Below are 19628 nucleotides of genomic sequence, written 5' to 3'. Positions count from 1 at the left end.
ATCGTGCGTGGGATGCTGAGGACGCGGAGTGGATGCGGAGGGGTGATTTGCGGACGGCTGGGCTGATCACGGGTGCGGACAACGCGTAGATGGGTGCAAAAGATGCTCGCGGACGTTGATTGCTTCACGGGATGCTGGGACTCCGAAAGATTGCTCGCGGACGTTGATTGCGGAAGCTCTGAAACGGGGAAGAGGCAAACACGGAAACGGAAGATTTGCAAGGAATTTGATGCGGGAGAATCACCATGGATGGCTGGATGGAGGCTGATTGTGAACTCCGGGGCATTGTGGACGGTTGGGATGGCTGAGACGTGGATCCGGAAGCACGGGAGCCGATCGCGGTTGAGGACGACGCGCGGATGCTACTGGGAGGCGGACGGACGCAGGCGGAGGAGGTGGGCGGATGGCTGGGCGGTGATCACGGATGGCTTGGGACGCTTCACGGGCAGCCGGGACGGATCGCGATCGCGGGAGCTGGAGCTGGAGCGTGTGAGGCGCAGGGCAAGCGGACGGCTGCGGGATTGAAGCTTGGAAGAGGCACACGTGGACGAGACAAGTTGGACACGAAACGCTGGAAGGATGAGGAAGCGGTCAAGATGGGGAGGGAGGAGTTCTGATATGCTGGAACGTGGACGGTGCAGATGGAAAAGCAATTGATGCTGGCGCTTGGGATGATGCTGATTTGGAATCACAAAGTTAATTGACTGCAGATGGCTGGAAGCTTGAGTTGCATCGCGGAATTTGGGAAGTTGCTCGGGTGCGCAGAAGAAGAGTCATGGATTCTGTTCTGCAGTTGGAAAGATGAATCCTTTTTAGATGAATTTATACAGAATAATGATAAAAATTATAATAAGTGCTAAAGATAAAATATTAATCATGCAAATATTAACACCTATTATTTATCATTATTTTGCTAGCATTAGGCTAAGTTAATTGGTACTTAGATCGCACTTTTGTGCTCTCATCATACCCCCCAACTAGCTTATTGCTAGTCTCTAGTAATTCAGAGTAAACAATAACATGAGAGTACAAAAAGTGTTGGTTAATCCTTTGACTTTTTATTAAAGCTAAAGACATAAAATTAAAATATGTACCCATTTTCGTAGGGCATCACGATTGCACTTAGCATGTGCAACAAGCCGTTAAACCTCTAGGTTACCCCAGTGGACGAGTGTTGTCTCGTGAGGATTTGCAGTGATGTTACCCACAAACATCATTCATAAAATGATATATAATGAAATCTAAGTCAATACACACGTGATATATATTTTTCTCAAACACGGCAACTATCAAAGCAAGGGAAATACTAAAGTGTAGTGTGCATAAACAGAATGACTTTCTTAGAGCACTAATACCTCCACCACAACATAGTACTGCTTGAATTTTTAGGTGCACTACTCAAGTTTACAAGTGTTTACTACAGTTTATTAGAGCCTGATCCATCAAATTTTCAGAATACCTCATGTTGTCTAAATTTGTCAAAAATGGTTCGCATATAAAGAAGGAGCTATCAAGCCAAGCTAAACATCCAAAGTACACAGAGTTCCAAATTAATGGAGTCAAACCAGCCATTACCACATGTCACTGAGTTTAGTCCAACCAACCTTATTCATGCTTATTTTTATTTTTAAACAAATATGACGATTACAATAGTCCAACCCCCTTAGGCTCTAGTAAGATCCATGTAGCGAGTTTTCGGCCAATGACTCCTGATCCAGTTGGCTCAAGGCATTAGGTGAAACACCCCTCGGGCTTAATTACTCGAACCAGACTATGCCACGAGGTTAGACTTGTCATCTCTTTTTTTTTTTTTGCGATAGAAAAAAGAGAGGAGATAAACTGAACCATATAACGTGACTGCATCGTGACTATAGGTCAACCAAGGTCGGAACATAAGGCACTTAGGTGATCTAGCCAGGGTATTCAACCTCTATCTTTATGTGAAAACCAAATCATGAACCTTATAGTACGGACAAGGATACTCGTACTTCTTTTACAGATACGCCTTAATAAAAATGCATTAAATAAATATGAACTCCTGAGGCCTTCCTATAGTCATTAAGTACATGTGCGGGGATCTAATAATAGGTCTCTGATCAGTCATAATATGCATGTGTTCCTTGCCGTAATAGTTGCACAAACTCAATATGAAAATACATGTGCATTTGCTTAGAAAATAAAGTAATAGAATAAATCAAATGCAAAAGCAAGTTTTTTTTTTTGCAAAATATTTCCCTCCCCCCAACTTAAACATTGCATTGTCCTCAATGTAATAGATACAAGAAAACTATATATGAGAGACAGTAGAGAAAATAATATTGGAGAGAAGAGGAATACCTTGAGTTGTTGATATCTAGAAAATAAGACCTACAAAATAAGAAGAAAACTAGAAATAAAAGAAAAAAATTAATTCTAACTAATATACAGATACCTTTGCCATCATGCTCAGTCGTAAGAAGGCTCCCCTGAGGAAAAGGAGTCCTCTTCATTTGCAAAATTCTCAAGGAAAAGTTTAAGTCTGTGTCCATTCACCTTAAATATCTTACCATCCTGTGGATTCTCAATCTCAACCGTCCCATGTGGAAAAACAGTTTTTACAATGAAAGGATCTGTCCACCTTGATCATAACTTACCAGAAAACAGATGTAAGCGGGAGTCGTATAAAAAAACTTTTTGCAAAGGTTCGAAAGTTTTTTTCAAAATTGATTTATCATGTAAGATCTTCATTCGTTCTTTACAAATCTTAGCATTATCATAAGCATCTCTATGAATCTCATTAAGCTCATTTAATTGCAATTTTCTAGCTAGACCGGCATCACGTAAATCAAAATTCAATTTTCTAATTGCCCAATACGATTTATGCTCTATTTCTACAGGCAGATGACATGCTTTTCCGTAGACTAGCCGGTAGGGAGACATGCCAAGAATGGTTTTGTATGCAGTACGATAAGCCCATAATGCATCTGATAGTTTCAAGGACCAATCTTATCGTGATGGATTTACCGTTTTTTCTAAAATACGCTTGATTTTCCTATTGGCTAATTCTACTTGGCTACTAGTTTGCGGGTGATATGGGGTAGCAACTCTGTGGGTGACACCATACTTTTTTAATAATATCTCAAAAGGCTTATTACAAAAGTGTTTTCCACCGTCACTAATTATAACCTTAGGCATCCCAAATCATGAAAAAATATTTTCTTTTAAAAACTTCAGGACAGGTTTGTGATCATTGGTCCTACAAGCGACAGCTTCTACCCATTTGGACACATACTCGACCCCAACTAAAATGTACTCATATCCAAAAGATGGTGGGAATGGGCCCATAAAATCGATGCCCCAACAATCGAAAATTTCGATAATAGTAATGGGTTGAAGAGGCATCATTTGCCTATGAGTTAGACTTCCAATACGTTGACATGGATCACATGTCCTACAGAACTCGTGGGCATCTTTGAACATAGTAGGCCAATAGAAACCACATTGCAAGACCTTTGCAACAGTTTTCTTAGAGGCAAAGTGTCCACCGCAAGCATCAGTGTGGCAGAAAGAAAGTACGCTTTGTATATCATGATCTGGTATGCATCGTCTAAAGATTTGATCGTTACAATATTTAAATAAATAGGGTTCGTCATAGTAATAATTCTTTACTTCGCGCAAGAAAATTTTTCTATCTGTCGACCCCCAATGCTCTGGAATCCGGTTTGTAGCAAGAAAATTTACAATGTCAGCGTACCATGATACAGTAGAGAGTGTAAACAACTGCTCTTCAGGGAATGAGTCTTTAATAGGAAACTGTGGCACCGAATCATGAAAAACTAGTCGTGATAAATGGTCAGCAACCACATTCTCTACTTCCTTTTTATCTTTGATAGTGATGTCAAATTTTTGGAGTAGAAGTATCCATCGTATTAGGCGTGGTTTGGCCTCTTTCTTATCCAGCAAATATTTTAGCGCTGCATGGTCCGTAAAGATAACAATAGGAGCACCAAGGATATAAGAGCGAAATTTGTCTAATGCAAATACTACTACAAGCAATTCCTTCTCGGTGGTGGTGTAATTCATTTGGGCATCGTTTAAAGTTTTGCTTGCATAGTAAATAACATATGGCTTATTATCCTTGCGTTGTCCTAGGACAGCTCCTATCGCATAGTTGCTAGCGTCGCACATGATCTCAAAAGGTAATAACCAATCAGGTGGTCGCATGATGGGTGTAGTGCTAAGCATAGACTTCAACTTTTTGAATGCCTCTTGACAGGTTTCAGTCCAATTGAACGGTGTATCAAGGGATAGGAGGTTACATAATGGTCGAGCTATGACACTAAAGTCCTTGATGAATCTTCTATAAAATCCAGCGTTGATAGTCAACTTTAAAGACCACGCAATAGCACGTATCTAGTAGGATAGTGATTACGGGTATCGATCCACAGGGATTGGGGTATAGTTGTCTTTCTTAAAAATAAAAATATTTAAAAAGGATGAATTTGTGAAGACTATTAAACTAAGCAATTTTATAAAAGAAAATGCAATTAAAGGGATATCAATTTGGGAGAACTTAGGGCAAGAAATTCACTACTAACATCGGAATAAGGATTAATTATATTTTAATTTATTCTTGGATAAACATGCAAATTGGCTACAAGCCTAATAAGCATTTGAATAAAAATTCACAAAAGTAATTTGGGCATAATCCATCTTCAGTTGGCATGAAATGTCTACCCTAATCTAAGGTGGTAGCACACTATATCTTCCTTAAGCATGGACTATCTTATATTTACTTAGTGATCATGAAGAACAGTTGTACGAACATCATACTTAAAATCACAGAAATTAAATATGATTCAAAAGAAGATATCCATTATAAACAATAAGTTCATACAACCCCAAGAATATAAAATAAAATATAAAATCCGTGTTCCTTTGTTAGGGCTGCATCCAGCCCCGGAGAAGAGATCAGGCTTCCATGCAGTGGTGGACGGCGGCAGCAGCACAGCAGCAGCAGGTCCTTCCTTCTTTATTTCTTCCTTTGGGAAATATTCCCAAAATACCCAAAAGGTTTCTCTCTCCTGGCTCTATGGGATTCGGCCTGCGAACCCGAGCTCTTCTTCTCCCCGTCGTGAATTTGGCCTCTGAGGAGATGGGAGAAGCCTCCCCCCCCGGTGGGGGAAGAAGGAATGGGATCAGCCCCCTCCCCTCGTGGGGAAGAGGAGGAATGCCTTCGTTTGATCAGAAGTCCTCCCTTATATAGGCAGCCTATCTCTGTCTCTCTCTCTTCCTTGTGGCTCTTCCAAACGGGTGGATAAGGCATGAGCTGGAGGCTTGATCTGCAAACTGTTGCAGTTCTGATCCGTTGAAGGATGGCAGGTGGGTAGATTCCGAAGGAGGTTAGGAGGAGATGAGCATGAACCACGGAATGGACGCGGAAGGTTGATGAACCGTGAGCTGGATGCAGTGGGAGAGAGGAAGATGGACTCTATCTTTGAAGCAGGGGATAAGGATGAAAGCGGCTGGATGGAGATGGGATTTGATGGCCGCGGAAGATCCGGACGCGGTAGAAGTTAGAGCTGGATTCGAAGACTCTAGGAGATACTCACGGACGCTGCGATGAACTTGGAAGGGAGTGATCCACGGAGTGGAAAGATGCCTGTGTTCTGTTTCCGAAACAGGAGATTCCATGGGATCAAGTTATAAACGGAATGAATGTGAGAACGATCCGGAAGAAAGGGAAGTTTGGATATGAGAGCGTGGGTGCAGGAGGGTGTTGCTAGATTCGTGAAGCCGGGATGATGACGTTGAATCCTAGCTGGTCGTGGGATAAGGATGAACTCGGACGGATTCGTGAGCTGGGAGGAAGGCTGCGGATGTTTGGGAGCTCTCTAGAACGAATTCGGGTGAAGAGGATGACGTTGGGATCATTTGGTTGTGCTGCCGTTAGCTAGAAATCCGGGAGATGTTTCTGGTTTTTATCTGCACGAAACAGAGGATGAAATGTTTGGATATCAGGGAACGGATGCATGGGTTTCGAGCTTATCCGGGCTAGCAAAAGCTGAACGGAAGAAGTGGGATGCACAAAGCAGAGGAGAATAGCATGGGAGGAATCCTGAGATGCTAGGAGATTGGATGTTGGAAAGAAATCTTGGATGATGGAATTATCCGGAAGAAGCTGGATCTGTTTCATGATGAAAAGGAGATGGAGCTTATCCATGGATAGGTTGGATTCAGAATGGGAGCTGGGAGTTTAGTTGAGATGAAGACACGGGAGACTTGAAAATGATGGATACGGCTGAGAACAGAGGAGCTGGGAGCAAATCCGGATGAAGTCTGGATTCGGTTGAATGTGATCTCGAAACAGGGGATTCCGTTTGTGGACGTGATCCGGATGAGGCTGAATACGGCTCACGGGATGAAGATGAACGGAAGAAGAAGCAACTGGGTGGTTGTTCGGGATGCTATCCTAGCTGGCAGCGGGATATCCGGATGTAGTTGGCTTTGTTTTGAAGCTGGGAGCTAGGACAAAATGAGCTGCAGCCATTTCACCGTGGAGAAGACGTGGGCGTTGGGACTCGGGATGTGCAGAAGAAACGGATGCGGAGGAAATGTGGGAGAGCTGGAATGTTGGGATCTTGGTTATGTATGATGTCGGAATGCATGAACTTGGGATGGCTAGGTGGATAAAAAGGTTTAGATGTGGCTCTGTGAACGGCGTGCACATAAGCTAAAGAGTGAGTTTGAGAGGCTGAATCATAATCTAAGAGGACCTGATTCATAGGGTGCTTGTGATTTGGGTTCAGGGGTCATCCCAGATGAATTTGATTCGACCTGCATACATTAGATGGACCAATATAATCAAGCACAAATCGAATTATTTTTAATAATGCAATGATGAAGATAATTCAATTTTTAGTTGAATTTACAAAAATATGTGAATTAAAATAATGATAAGTGCTATGAATAAGATATTAATTTATGCATTTTTTAGCACTCATCACACCCCCCAACTTATATTTTGCTAGTCCTCGAGCAAAATAAAAAGTAACTCACTTTCGCAGGAATCGCGATTGCATTTACCGTATGCAATAAGGCTTTAAACCCCTAGGTGGCCCTAGTGGACGAGTTTTGTCTCGTGAGGGTTTCCGGCTCAGATACCCACAAACTGTAGTCGAAAGAATTTATTTTATTGATTTATAAAATCTAATTTCAAATGCATAAATGCCAAGAATTTCAAAAGCACACAAAGTTTTAATTACCAAGTCAGCCCAAATCCTAGGACAGTATGCAACTTAAGTTGAAGTCATTAAGTTTCCGTTAGAGAGTTGTAAGACTTATTTATACCTGGGTGCTCGGTGAAATCTGGACCATACACAAGCTAAGACTTTAGATTCCCCAAAATACTGCTAAAGCTAGTAGTTTCCAAGAATTGGTCAGATAAGACTTAATCGCTGATTCAAAATCATCCTATCTTGCAGGATTTCGAGAGTTGTGGATATTTACTTTAATACCTCATGGGCTTTATCTGTAATATTTCAGTTTACTCGAATTTTTACAACGACGGCTTTCACACTATCAACTTTTTTGAGGTCAATATTATATTATTTTTTTTTCTTTTTTTGAGATTTATAAATTACGCACTTTTACTCTTGTAATGATTCCTCCGTATAGCGAGCACTCAGTCAACACTCCCACACCAGATGGCGTAAGGTGTTGGGCATCAAGACTCCCCTACGGACCTATGCTCGGGTTCCTCATTACAAGCCTGCTGACCTTTGACGATAGGTAGCCCTTTTCGATGTACCTGACTAAATTCATTTTTTTTTTTAACAGTAAATACGGGATAATAGTGAATTAGATAGGAATAATTCATCAGGACTCAAGGTTGCTACTAGACTTAGTAACATAATGTTGAACCTAATCCTTAGAAGTGCAGGCCATATGTGTTGTGAAATTCCAAAGTAAAAATTATCTTACAACTTGCTAAAAGAATATTTAATAAAAAGAACTCAAATTGACTTACTCCTGACTAGTTATTGGGCTTTTTAGATTTTATATACTTTGTGTGTTTATCATTTCAGCACTAAAGCATAGAAATTAGGTTTTTTTTTTTTTTTTTTGAGATTCACTTTTTTTTTAAATTCACTTAAAAATGTGAAAATGTGAAAAATTTCTTCAAAAATTTGAATCCTATACCCCCCAACCTAGATCAGACATTGTCCTCAATGTTTTTTTTTTTTGATGAATTTTTTTTGAATATTATATTATTATTTTTATTATTTTATATATTTTTTTTATTTTGGACGAAAATATGATGCATATGGAGGATAGAAGCATTTTACCGTAGTTGCATCAGTAATATGAGGGATCCTGTTAAGAAAATAAAAAAAATGCGACAAGAAAATATGCAAAAATAACCAACGAGAATTGGGTTGCCTCCCAACAAGCGCTAAGTTTAACGTCTTCAGCCAGACGCAGTGCATCCGTATCAAATCATACCGGGTTTATGCGGGGTTCTCCAAGGAAGAAAATTTGTGGAAGACTGATTGTCGGGCACGGAGTTATACTCTTCTGATCAGTCAAGTCAAGCATGCACTAAAAGAAAACACGTCAAATCCTTGTATTTGCCCTAAAATCACTAGACAGCTCCTAACTGATTTGAAGAGGGCACCTAAGCCTCCAATCCGGTCTTATGAACTTAGTTGACCAGGTAAGCTCCCAGGTAAGGGGGGGGTCACGATGCGTTGCAAAGGTCCCACTTAAAAACCACTTGCCTCGAACAGATGAACTGTCTCCCTTAAAGGGACAAAGCTTGCCTAGACATCAACTGAGCCACAGAGCGAAATTAGTGCAACTTTCGGTGATCTTCGTCCTATTGAGCTCGGATGTCCCTAGGGGCCAATGTCTAATTGATTTTAATTAATGTGATAGCTATGTGAGAATTGATTCACCTAATTTGGGCAAGAATCTGGTGATGAAATCCAGTTCTTATCTTGTTGGGGTGATTGCCCTTACTATGTGCGGATTAATTGGTGTATGTGTATCAAGCATGCATTCACACTTTTGCTGAATTTAATATCAAACAATCACCACACAAGGAAATTTAAATAAGAAATGTTCAGATGTTACCAAGAGAAATTTTTCCAGCAATTTTTAAAGCAAACCTTTACAGCATTCCTTTGCCAATAATTCCCTTTCTGAATGTCCCATACTTCCTCTTTGGTTCCTGATCAAATGATACCAAGAAAAATCAAAAATTAGTAAGAGAGGAGAAGGAGATAAGGAAAGTAAAAATAGAAACTATTTTTATTTTATTTTTTTTTATTTTTCGAAATTTTTTTTTTGAAAAATTTTTTTTAATAAAAAGAAAAACAACTATGCTACCAATCCCCGGCAACGGCGCCAAAAATTGATAGTCAACTTTAAAGACCACGCAATAGCACGTATCTAGTAGGATAGTGATTACGGGTATCGATCCACAGGGATTGGGGTATAGTTGTCTTTCTTAAAAATAAAAATATTTAAAATGGATGAATTTGTGAAGACTATTAAACTAAGCAATTTAATAAAAGAAAATGCAATTAAAGGGATATCAATTTGGGAGAACCTAGGGCAAGGAATTCACCACTAACATCGGAATAAGGATTAATTATATTTTAATTTATTCTTGGATAAACATGCAAATTGGCTACAAGCCTAATAAGCATTTGAATAAAAATTCACAAAAGTAATTTGGGCATAATCCATCTTCAGTTGGCATGAAATGTCTACCCTAATCTAAGGTGGTAGCACACTACATCTTCCTTAAGCATGGACTATCTTATATTTACTTAGTGATCATGAAGAACAGTTGTACGAACATCATACTTAAAATCACAGAAATTAAATATGATTCAAAAGAAGATATCCATTATAAACAATAAGTTCATACAACCCCAAGAATATAAAATAAAATATAAAACCCGTGTTCCTTTGTTAGGGCTGCATCCAGCCCCGGAGAAGAGATCAGGCTTCCATGCAGTGGTGGACGGCGGCAGCAGCACAGCAGCAGCAGGTCCTTCCTTCTTTATTTCTTCCTTTGGGAAATATTCCCAAAATACCCAAAAGGTTTCTCTCTCCTGGCTCTATGGGATTCGGCCTGTGAACCCGAGCTCTTCTTCTCCTCGTCGTGAATTTGGCCTCTGAGGAGATGGGAGAAGCCTCCCCCCCCCGGTGGGGGAAGAAGGAATGGGATCAGCCCCCTCCCCTCGTGGGGAAGAGGAGGAATGCCTTCGTTTGATCAGAAGTCCTCCCTTATATAGGCAGCCTATCTCTGTCTCTCTCTCTTCCTTGTGGCTCTTCCAAACGGGTGGATAAGGCATGAGCTGGAGGCTTGATCTGCAAACTGTTGCAGTTCTGATCCGTTGAAGGATGGCAGGTGGGTAGATTCCGAAGGAGGTTAGGAGGAGATGAGCATGAACCACGGAATGGACGCGGAAGGTTGATGAACCGTGAGCTGGATGCAGTGGGAGAGAGGAAGATGGACTCTATCTTTGAAGCAGGGGATAAGGATGAAAGCGGCTGGATGGAGATGGGATTTGATGGCCGCGGAAGATCCGGACGCGGTAGAAGTTAGAGCTGGATTCGAAGACTCTAGGAGATACTCACGGACGCTGCGATGAACTTGGAAGGGAGTGATCCACGGAGTGGAAAGATGCCTGTGTTCTGTTTCCGAAACAGGAGATTCCATGGGATCAAGTTATAAACGGAATGAATGTGAGAACGATCCGGAAGAAAGGGAAGTTTGGATATGAGAGCGTGGGTGCAGGAGGGTGTTGCTAGATTCGTGAAGCCGGGATGATGACGTTGAATCCTAGCTGGTCGTGGGATAAGGATGAACTCGGACGGATTCGTGAGCTGGGAGGAAGGCTGCGGATGTTTGGGAGCTCTCTAGAACGAATTCGGGTGAAGAGGATGACGTTGGGATCATTTGGTTGTGCTGCCGTTGGCTAGAAATTCGGGAGATGTTTCTGGTTTTTATCTGCACGAAACAGAGGATGGAATGTTTGGATATCAGGGAACGGATGCATGGGTTTCGAGCTTATCCGGGCTAGCAGAAGCTGAACGGAAGAAGTGGGATGCACAAAGCAGAGGAGAATAGCATGGGAGGAATCCTGAGATGCTGGGAGATTGGATGTTGGAAAGAAATCTTGGATGATGGAATTATCCGGAAGAAGCTGGATCTGTTTCATGATGAAAAGGAGATGGAGCTTATCCATGGATAGGTTGGATTCGGAATGGGAGCTGGGAGTTTAGTTGAGATGAAGACACGGGAGACTTGAAAATGATGGATATGGCTGAGAACAGAGGAGCTGGGAGCAAATCCGGATGAAGTCTGGATTCGGTTGAATGTGATCTCGAAACAGGGGATTCCGTTTGTGGACGTGATCCGGATGAGGCTGAATACGGCTCACGGGATGAAGATGAACGGAAGAAGAAGCAACTGGGTGGTTGTTCGGGATGCTATCCTAGCTGGCAGCGGGATATCCGGATGTAGTTGGCTTTGTTTTGAAGCCGGGAGCTAGGACAAAATGAGCTGCAGCCATTTCACCGTGGAGAAGACGTGGGCGTTGGGACTCGGGATGTGCAGAAGAAACGGATGCGGAGGAAACGTGGGAGAGCTGGAATGTTGGGATCTTGGTTATGTATGATGTCGGAATGCATGAACTTGGGATGGCTAGGTGGATAAAAAGGTTTAGATGTGGCTCTGTGAACGGCGTGCACACAAGCTAAAGAGTGAGTTTGAGAGGCTGAATCATAATCTAAGAGGACCTGATTCATAGGGTGCTTGTGATTTGGGTTCAGGGGTCATCCCAGATGAATTTGATTCGACCTGCATACATTAGATGGACCAATATAATCATGCACAAATCGAATTATTTTTAATAATGCAATGATGAAGATAATTCAATTTTTAGTTGAATTTACAAAAATATGTGAATTAAAATAATGATAAGTGCTATGAATAAGATATTAATTTATGCATTTTTTAGCACTTATCAGGCGTGACCCAAAAATGATCTAACATCTCTAACCGTCTTGGGTGCAGGTAGCTTAGCAATTAAATCAATCTTAGCTCTATCTACTTCCATGCCTTTCGATGAAACAATATGTCCTAGGACAATTCCCTTTGGCACCATGAAGTGACATTTCTCCCAATTCAGTATCAAATTCTTTTCTATACATCGAGCTAAGACGGCTTGTAAATGTGACAGGCAATCATCAAATGTGTCGCCAAAAATGGAGAAGTCGTCCATGAACACTTCCAAAAATTTCTCGTTCATGTCTTCAAAGATGCTGAGCATGCATCTTTGGAATGTTGCAGGTGCATTATACAACCCAAATGGCATTCGTCGGAAAACAAATGTGCCAAAAGGACAAGTGAAGGTGGTCTTCTCTTGATCTTCTGGTGAAATTTTAATTTGATAATATCCCGAATAGCCGTCGAGAAAACAATAGAAATCATGCCCTGCAACCCTCTCCAATACTTGGTCTAGGAAGGGTAGAGGAAAGTGATCCTTTCGTGTGACCAAATTCAGCTTTCGGTAGTCAACACACATGCGCCAACTCGTCGGGACACGAGTTGGAACTAGTTGACCTTGTTCATTTTCTACTACCGTCAAACCTGACTTCTTAGGAATGACTTGAGTAGGGCTTACCCACTTGCTGTCGGAAATTGGATAAATAATACCCACGTCAAGCAACTTGAGGACTTCTACCTTAACCACATCTCTCATCGTAGGATTTAACCTTCGTTACATTTGCCTTGTGGTTTTGGCATTGTCCTCCAAATATATCCGATGCGTACAGATTAAGGGGCTAATCCCCTTCAAGTCTGCAATAGACCACCCTAAGGCTCCTTTATGATTCTTTAGAACACCAACTAATTTTTTTTCCTGAGTATGATCAAGTCCAGATGAGATGATTGTTGGGAACCCGCCCATGCCGCTGATATTTCAAAAAAAATTCAGATGGCAACAGAATCGGCATAAGCGGGATCGACGTTCATCGCATGAACGTTGTTTCATGAATCGTTCGTAGTTAGATAAGAATTAAAACTTTTTAAACCTTTAGGAAGATCAGATCTTCACCTTGTGCGGGTAGATGATCACCGCAAACTGAAGTTCGTGGTCTAGGATGAAGGTTTGCTTGAAGCCGTTCAAGTGTCCGGCCTCTACGGGTATCCACACGAAGCAGTGATCCGATCAAAGCTCTCTTGTCTTCCCGGGGTGCTAGCTTCCTTGCAAAGACTTCTTTTGATGGCTGATTTCCTCTCTTTCAATCAACCCTTGATTGTGCTTGAGAGGAGGAAGAAGAAGGATGAAGAAGAGGAAGAAGAAGAATCCCCACGCAGCCTTCTTTCTTTTCCCTGCGTTGGAAGGAAGAAGGGAGGAAGAGGATGCCGCCAACACCTTTGGCTTTTATCTTCCTTGCTTGCGGCTGAACCAAGAGGAGAGGAGAGGGAGGCGTACGGCAAGGAGGAAGAGGACTTCTTCTATGCCCTAGGTGCCGCCCACAAGTCCCTTTTTATAGACATGTGGAGCTCCTAACATTTAGGAGTTCTTGATGTCTTTCCTAAGAGGGGGCGCCGTCTCTTCTCCCTTCTCCACGTGGAAAGGGGAGGGGCTTATCCCCTTCCTTATGGTAAACCCTAATCCATATTAGGTAGGGATTGGAATGCCCTAATGTGGTCAAGCCCTAATCCAATTAGGCTTAGCCCAAGGGTGAACCAATTTGGATCCAATCTAGGTAAGTCCTAATCCAATTAGAACTTAAATCAATTTTGACTCAATTGAACTCTTCAATCCTAATCCAATTAGGAGTCTTATTGATTCATTAGATTAATAATTAATTGTGACTTAAGAAATCCTAATCCAAATTAGGACATATATAATTTTAGTCCTAATCCAATTAGGACTCTATTTGAATCCGAAGTCCTAATCCGATTAGGACTCTAGGAATTCTACTCCAAGTAGGAATCCAATTTTGATTCAAAATTTCTAATCTCATTAGGATTGCGGGAATCCTATTCCAAGTAGAAATCCCAGTCCTACTCCAACTAGGATTCCCAGTCCTAATCTAATTAGGACTCTAGGAATCCTACTCGAAGTAGGACTCTTGTTTCAAGTCCAATTAATTAATTCCCTTTGTTCCTTCTTCAACTGAATATCAATCGAATTGATTACTTGTGATTCATAATCACTTTTCAACCATCGGATCGGTCAATACTTCTATTGTGTGTGACCCCATAGGTTCTACTCTGACTGGTAGTGAGATATATTGCGATCTCTATCACTATATCATTGAAAACTCCTTTCAATGGGTTGGAACGATTCCAACTCAACTCATTAGGGTTTATCGATCATCGAGATAATCCCTGTGAGTCCCACCATCCACCAGTGACACCTAGCAGCATGTAGTGGCTACCTAGTAGAATAGAAAGATGAACCTCTAGGTGCAGTTACCATGTGATACAGTCCTACTATCGTGGATCCCTACAGGACGGAGGTCATGGACAACTCGTCAAACCCCATCGTCTGTCATATGTCAAAATTTATTCGACTCGAGTTCGATAGTGGAAAACTCTTTCTCCACTTTATATTACTGCCCTGGCCAAGGTCTTAGAACTCAGTCTAACAAATCACATAGGATCACTCCTCTTCTATCAAGGTTGATAGATTCCTTGTAGGTGCATACCCTACTCCTACAGTGAACCTACTGCAGCCAATCTACACTGCATGGACCCATATGGCTAGAGACCATGTATGTGTGCAGTCAAACTACAATAACCTCACTGTGAGTAGCCGAAGCACCACAGGTCAAAGGACCAGTCACACTACTGCAACATCAAGCAAGTCACTGACGAGTGGATAGACATCCAAGTGACTTCTTGTCTTGGTCACGCTCAGTACCCTTGTTCTCTAACAAGCACCTGCACTATCACTTCAGTGTCCCTACACTGTGGACTCAAGTCTCGTCCATCCAGAAGGAAAGTGATCTGTGCACTGATCGGATCGATCACCGTCCTCGTGATGATCCATTGATCAGGAGCATTTAGAAATTAATCACTAATGATACATGGCTCAAATTCTCAACTCTTGAGAATATGTATCATCATCTTATTAATTTCTTGGACGATTCATAGACACATAAATAATATGAATGAAAAGATGCCTTTTATTTATTCAATAATAAATAGTCAAGTACAAAATTATGTCCTTAGAATTAACAATATGTCAGCCAGATTGGCTTCTAGGGCATACATCTAACAATCTCCCACTTGCACTAAAGCCAATCAGCCATAAACCTAAGCCCCATCTTCTCAAGATGCGTTTTAGTTTTCTGCCGACTTAGCTGCTTAGTGAATGGGTCCGCCACATTTTCTGTGGAGTCTACTCTCTGATCCTCTACTTATTTTCTTTCGAGGTAGTCGCTTATTAGGTTAAACTGCCGCTCTATGTGCTTCGATTTTTGGTGAGACCTTTGGCTCCTTAGCTAGTGCTATGGTGCCTTTGTTATCGCAGTAGAGTGTTATGACATCTGATGACATTACACCTAACTATGCAATGAACTTTTTAAACCAAAAGATTTCCACTGCACCCTTAGAGGCGGCTTAACATTCAGCTTCTAAGGTAGAATCTATAATGATCGGTTGTTTGGAACTCTTCGAATTTACTGAACCACCATTGCACATATTCTGTTGTAGACTTTCTATCATCAATATGTGTGCATCCTTCTACCTTCAACTCTGATCTTCTTCCAAAGACCAAAAATATGTCCTTAGTTCTTCTCAAGTACTTAAGACTGTTCTTCACAGCTATCCAGTGCTTCTTGCCTGGATCTGATTGACATATGCTCGTGACATTCACAGCATGTACTATATCAAGTCATGTACATAGCATGGCATACATGAGGCTCCCTATTGCTGATGCATAGGGGATCTTGCTCATGCGTTGAATCTCTTCAGATGTGTTGGGGCACAATTTTTTTTTTTTTTTTTTTGGAGAGATTAATTCCATGCCTTAGGGGTAAGAGACCCCTTTTAGAGTTTTCCATGCTGAACCTTTTCAGCACTTCCTCTATGTACATCTTCTGTGATAGGCCAAGCATCCTTTTAGATCTATCTCTATAGACCTTCATTCCCAAAATATAGGATGCTTCCCCAAGGTCTTTCATGGAGAACCCTTTTTGACAACCAGACCTTGATCGAGGTTAGCATGGGAATATCATTCCCTATCAGGAGGATGTCGTCCACATACAGTACGAGAAATACGACAGCGCTCCCACTAACCCTTTTGTAAACACACGATTTCTCTTCGTTTTTGATGAAATCAAATGTTTTGATTGCGTCATTGAAACGAGTGTTTCAACTCCGAGATGCTTGCTTTAGTCCATAGATGGACCTTTGCAGCTTGCAGACCTTGTGATCTCCATCACTGGAAGTGAAACCCAAAGGCTGTTCCATATAGATGTCTTCATCAAGATATCCATTCAGAAAAGCTGTTTTCACATCCATCTGCCAGATTTCATAATCATGAAATGCTGCAATGGCAAGCAATATTCGGATGGATTTCAGCATGGCTACAGGTGAAAAGGTCTCCTGATAGTCAATGCCTTCGCGCTGACTATACCCTTTCGCCACAAGCCTTGCCTTATAGGTCTCTACCTTTCCATCCGAACCTATCTTTCTTTTGTAGATCCATTTGCATCCAATAGGTACAATACCTTCTGGTGGATCTACTAAGGTCCAGACTTGGTTGGAATGCATGGAGTCTAACTCTGACTTCATAGCTTCCAACCATTTCTCGGAATCGATATCAGATATCGCCTCGTCGTAGGTTTTGGGATCCTACATGTGATCCCTATCTCCCACTAGGAACATTTCCTCGGTATCCTCTTCTAGTATACCTAAGTATCTATCGGGAGGATGGGAGATCCTACTAGATCTGCGAGGTGGTTGAGGGACATCGTGTACTGGCTTTGTATGAATAGGTTCGATAGGATCCATGACTCGTTGCTTTTCGGAGACTTTCTCTTCAAGCTCAATTTTCCTCCCACTGCCTCTATCAAGGATAAACTGGTTTTTTCAAGAAGATGACGTGACGGCTCACAAACATATTGTGATCCTCTGAGATGTAAAAATTGTCTCCTAATGATTCTTTAGGATATCCTATAACACGAGCACTTATGGTCCAAGCCTCTAACTTGTCTGCCTGTAGTCTCTTGACGTGGGCCGGACATCCCCAAATCTTGGTTTCTTACCATGTCATATCTCATATGGTGCGGTAGGAATGGACTTTAGGGGGAACTCTATTCAACAAGTAAATAGCTGAAAATAGGGCATCTATCTAAAGAAACAAGGGTAAATCAGTGAAGCTCATCATGGACTGGACCATATCAATAGAGTCCGATTCCTCCTCTCTGACACTCCATTGAGCTGAGGTGTACCAGGAGGAGTCCATTATGAAACTATACCATTCTCCTTGAGATAATCACGGAACTCTCCATTAAGGTATTCACTTCCTCGATCTGATCGAAGAACCTTAATGAGTTTTGTGCTTATTTTTCTACTTCATATCTAAGCTTTTTGAACCTTTCAAAAGTTTCATATTTTTGTCTCATACACATATCCATACCGTGAGTAATCATCGGTAAAATGAAGTAAAAATTACAACCCCTAGCCTGCACATCGAATGGGCCACACACATCAGTGTGTACTAGGGTAAGTATTTCAGTGGACCTCCCTGTGTCCTACAAAGGATAATTTGGCCATCTTTTCTTGAAGGTAGAATTCACAAATCAAATATGACTCGAAAGTCAATGAGCCCAAAAGCTCATGTTTCTCCAATTTGTTTATTCTGTCTTCTCCTATATGGCCAAGCCTGAGGTGCCATAAATACTTTAGATTTATCTTATTTTTGGATCTATTAGATCCTATGGTATTCACTGTTTGCTCAGATATATTCACAGATACATCCATATGTATGTGATAGAGACTGTCAATCATAAAACCATTTTGAATCAATTTAATTTTCAAATAAATAAAAATCTTTCTGTGCTAAATAAAATACAGAAATCAAATTTCTGCTAGCAATAGGTAACAGTCCCTAAGTATCCTGAGCATATATGACAAACCTTCTGAAGGTCTATCACCCTTCATGTTCTTTAGGCTCTCGAGGTATGAAGGACAGTTTCTCTTCCAGTGGCCGTCGACATTGCAGTGAAAACATTTTCCTTTGTCATTGGCCCTTTTCTTTTGAACTTCCTGAAGGAAAAATCTCCCGCAAAATCCGATAAAATCGGATGCCAGGTCAGAAAATCAGTTTTAAAATTTTATCTATTTATTTATAACAGGTATAAATAAATAACATAACTATATTATGTTTACCATACCTCGGTCCCGCAGCGGAAGATTGATCGAGGTACTCTGGAACAGAATCTGGTACAGGGCCAAGTGCTGGATCAGATACTGGATCAGATGCTAGATCTGGTACTGGATCGGGAACTGGATCTGGAACTGGATCTGGTGCCGGATCTGGTACTGATGGATCTGGTGCTATGCGAGGCCCGGATGTACGGACCCTCTACTTCACACGCACGCCAAGAAATGCAGGAAGGTAGGATGATGTCTGTATAGTGCAAAAATTCTTTTTGCAAATAAACCCCTGGAAGAAAAGAATTTCAAAAATTCTTTCTTCCCCTTTTTTTTCTTTTCTTTCTTTTCCTCTTTCTTCCCGTTTCCTTTTTCTCTCTTTTCAAGCTACTCAAAAGATCACGAATCTCCCCTCTCCCCAGATAAAATCTCTAGCAAAGAATGAAGAGAACCCCAGCCTATTTATAGGCAAAGAAAAGGCTGAACCAGGGAAGAGAAAACGCCAAACGATTCATGATTTAATTAAATTTTTTTGAACCGTTTGATTTCATTTAAATCAGCACTACATTAAAGAGTTTTGAAAACCGAAGAGACACGTCTCTTCGGATCTTCAAATGGTTGCAGGATGAGGAAGATCAAGCGGTCAATTTATGTGTTTCGAAGAAGGGAAAAACCGTGGTTCACGGGAGAACGTTTCAGCAGAAAAGTGGTTCACAGGCTTGTGTGGACCGAAGAAGAAACACAGGAAACGAGTCATTTAATTCAGGAGGGCATCTAAGTAAATTCCCAATTCAAATTGATTTTTCTTAAATGGTTTAATTCAAATGGGCTGAATTAAAATGGGCTTGGGTCCATTATTGGTTCTAAACCAAATTGAAGACCAATTTGAAAGATTTTGGATCCGAAAAAATTCCACATGAATCTGATTCATGTGAACTCCAATTAGTTCAATTTTTAGATCAATCCGAGTCACACTTGGACTAGAATAAATATGGAATAAATTCTAATAAAATCATCATGAAGCCCAATTACATTCATTTGAATCCAATTCAAAAACAAACTCAACAAATGAGTCCAAATCAATTTCAATTACATTAATTGAAACTTGATTAAGCCAGAATACAGACATAATTAAATACACATCCATGAAATTCAGTATGTACCTCATGTTCAGTGCTAGCTGAACATAGACAAAATCAAATCTCAAATGACCCACAATTTAATTCTCAAT

At 41.1% G+C, this 19628-nt stretch overlaps 1 long non-coding RNA gene across 1 annotated transcript; it reads right to left on the bottom strand.

Moving 5' to 3' along the window:
- Positions 1 to 5961: 5961 nt before the first annotated feature.
- LOC148714580 (uncharacterized) lies at positions 5962 to 10249 on the bottom strand. Its single transcript, XR_015975170.2, has 3 exons — positions 9948 to 10249; positions 9150 to 9211; positions 5962 to 6816 (listed from the first exon to the last, which is right to left on the bottom strand). It is a non-coding gene; the product is annotated as an uncharacterized LOC148714580 (long non-coding RNA).
- Positions 10250 to 19628: the final 9379 nt, after the last annotated feature.

The sequence above is a fragment of the Phoenix dactylifera genome, chromosome 2 (genome assembly GCF_051530095.1).
Source record: "Phoenix dactylifera cultivar Ajwa chromosome 2, Ajwa_hap1_PhDact_Kaust_v1.1, whole genome shotgun sequence".
NCBI lineage: Eukaryota > Viridiplantae > Streptophyta > Magnoliopsida > Arecales > Arecaceae > Phoenix > Phoenix dactylifera.
This window is presented reverse-complemented; position numbering and strand designations above follow the sequence as displayed.